We start from the raw sequence: 3292 nt of genomic DNA, 5'->3' as shown, positions 1-3292 counted from the left end.
ATGCATGATGCGATTATCAAAAGTTAATGACCCGGCCAACAATCTACCGGTCATGTCAGCTTGATCATTGCAGACCATGCGACGAGCATCATGACTCGAATAATCGAATTTCCAGTCATCAACAATGGTGCCCTCAAAAGGTGCACCTTGACTGGGTAAATGAGTCAAAGAAAAGAAAAGTGACTGATCAATGACCATAGAAGTACCATGCACCTCAGACATAATAATACCATCCTGAATTTTTAAATTGCAGTAGAAGACCTTTACAAGTTCAGGATAATATGGCAATTTAAATGACATGAAATCAACAAGACCAGAATTTTGAAACACTTGATAGCAATCAAACGTTTCATCATTAAAGAACTCTACGTCTAGGTACTTAGGGTCTAAGATTATTCTAGAAGAAAACTGAGAAAGGTACCGTAGACGTTGATCATCGGATGAAAACAGTGTTGATGATCTTGGAGATGACAAAGAAGGAGGAACAGGTGCTGTGGGTGCTCCAGATGGGCCGTGACGGCGATGGGCAGCAGTGGTAGCGGTGGAGGATGATCCCTTTCTCTTCTTTGATGGCTCTGCCATTTGATGAAGTTTTTCTGGATTTCGATCGGTGGAAGTGAAAGAGGAGTGAAAAAGAGGAAGATTGGGCTTTACGGGACGTGATTTGGTGAAGAATTGAGTGAGAATCGAAGGTTTGAAGTTCTAGGTATGGAGGAAAACGTGGAGGAAGCTTTGGCTGCGCAGCAGCTCTGATTTCGTGAGTATTTATAGAAGATGACGCATTGTAATCGATTACAGGTATTGGTAATCGATTACAGGCCCAATAAGCCTTCTGGTAATCGATTACAGGATGTTGTAATCGATTACAGGCTGTCTGTTCATGTGTAATCGATTACACTGGATGGTAATCGATTACCAGAGCCTATCCTAGGCTAGTTTCTAAGAGAATATCTATATTTATACTCAAATACATCCTATATGACTAATTTTTACTACTAATATACTAAATTCAATCATTCAATTACTATATACACAAGAAATCATAAATTCTATCATAAAAGCAAGAATTCAAACACGATCAAACAAAACAATCTACAATCAAAAGATAAAAAGTAAATCAACCAATCAATCAACCAATCAATTCCTATTTTTCTAAATCTCTTACATCTAAGAGACCTAATTCTCTTCTAATAGAGAAAAACACTTCCTTGGGGAGAGGTTTAGTGAAAATATCAGCAAGTTGATTCTTAGTATCAACAAATTCTAATACACAATCTCCCTTTAAGACATGATCTCTAAGAAAGTGGTGTCTAATCTCTATATGTTTAGTTCTTGAATGTTGAACTGGGTTTTTGGATAGATTTATGGCACTAGTATTATCACACTTAATAGGTATGCGATCAAGAATGATGCCATAGTCAGATAATTGTTGCTTCATCCATAAAATTTGTGCACAACAACTACCGGCAGAGATATACTCCGCTTCAGCAGTAGATAAAGCAACACTGTTTTGTTTCTTACTATGCCATGAGACAAGAGCCGATCCAATAAATTGACAAGTTCCACTTGTACTTTTTCTATCAGTTTTAGATCCGGCAAAATCAGAATCAGAATATCCTATTAAGTTACATGTTGAATTCTTAGGATACCATAATCCTAAATTGATTGTTCCTAATAGATATCTCATGATTCTCTTTACTGCACTTAGATGTGATTGTTTGGGGTTGGATTGAAACCTAGCACACATGCATACACTAAACATAATATCAAGTCTACTAGCAGATAAATAAAGAAGAGATCCGATCATACCTCGATATTGTTTTATGTCTATAGACTGACCAGATTCATCTTTATCTAAGTAACAATTAGTGCTCATCGGTGTAGACATGTGTTTTGCACTATCCATCCCAAATCTTTTGATCAATTCCTTGCAGTATTTGGATTGATTGATGAATATACCTTCTTGAGTTTGCTTGATTTGTAATCCCAGAAAGTACTTTAGTTCTCCCATCATTGACATTTCAAATTCACTTTGCATATCAAGGGAAAACTCCTTGCACAATGAATCATTAGTGGATCCAAAAATTATATCATCAACATATATTTGAACCAACAAAATATCATTAAGCTTTCTCTTTATGAATAATGTGGTATCCACTTTACCTCTGGAGAATTCTTTTTCAAGAAGAAAATTACTTAATCGTTCATACCATGCCTTAGGGGCTTGTTTCAAACCATAAAGAGCCTTTTGTAATTTATAAACATGATTTGGTTTATCAGAAATTTCAAAACCAGGGGGTTGTTCAACATATACCTCTTCTTGAATTAAGCCATTTAGAAAGGCACTCTTAACATCCATTTGATAAAGTTTAAAGTTCATTATGGATGCATATGCCAAAAGCATTCTAATGGCTTCTAATCTTGCAACAGGAGCATATGTTTCTTCATAGTCTATCCCCTCTTCTTGATTATACCCTTTTGCTACTAACCTGGCTTTATTTCTAATAATTATACCATGTTCATCTAATTTATTTCTAAAAACCCATTTTGTTCCAATGACAGGATAATTTTCAGGTTTTTCTACTAATTTCCATACATTGTTTCTTTCAAATTGGTTTAGTTCTTCTTGCATGGCAATGATCCAATTATCATCTACTATGGCTTCTTTTATATTTTTAGGTTCAATCATAGATACAAAAGCCATATTATTGCATAAATCTTTAAGAGAATGTCTAGTTGTTACCCCTTTTGAGATATCACCAATTATGTTGTCGAGGGGATGATCTCTTGAAGTTTTCCATTCTCTTGGGAGTACATCATTGGATTTGCCTTCTTCTGGAGGATCTTCATTGTTTCCTTTGTCATTTCCTTTGGAATCTTGTTCATGAATGTTCATATGTTCTAAAGAATCTGCAATGTCATCTAGCATATTCTTTGTTGACAATATAGCATTAGATTCATCAAAGGTAACATGAATGGATTCCTCTATATTCATAGTTCTCTTATTATATATTCTATATGCTTTGCTTTGTAAAGAATATCCAAGAAAAATGCCTTCATCAGATTTTGCATCGAATTTTCCTAGATTATCTTTACCATTATTAAGTACAAAGCACTTGCAACCAAAAACATGTAGATGAGAAATATTAGGTTTTCTACCGTTAAATAACTCATATGGGGTTTTCTTTAAAATAGGTCTTATCAAGGCTCTATTCATGATGTAACATGCAGTATTGACAGCTTCAGCCCAAAAATACTTTGGAAGAGAAGTATCATTTAATAAAGTTCTTGC

This window comes from Glycine soja, unplaced genomic scaffold (assembly GCF_004193775.1).
Source record: "Glycine soja cultivar W05 unplaced genomic scaffold, ASM419377v2 tig00011489_1_pilon, whole genome shotgun sequence".
Taxonomy (NCBI): domain Eukaryota; kingdom Viridiplantae; phylum Streptophyta; class Magnoliopsida; order Fabales; family Fabaceae; genus Glycine; species Glycine soja.
The sequence above is the reverse complement of the archived record's forward strand: the minus strand, read 5'-3'. Positions refer to the sequence as shown.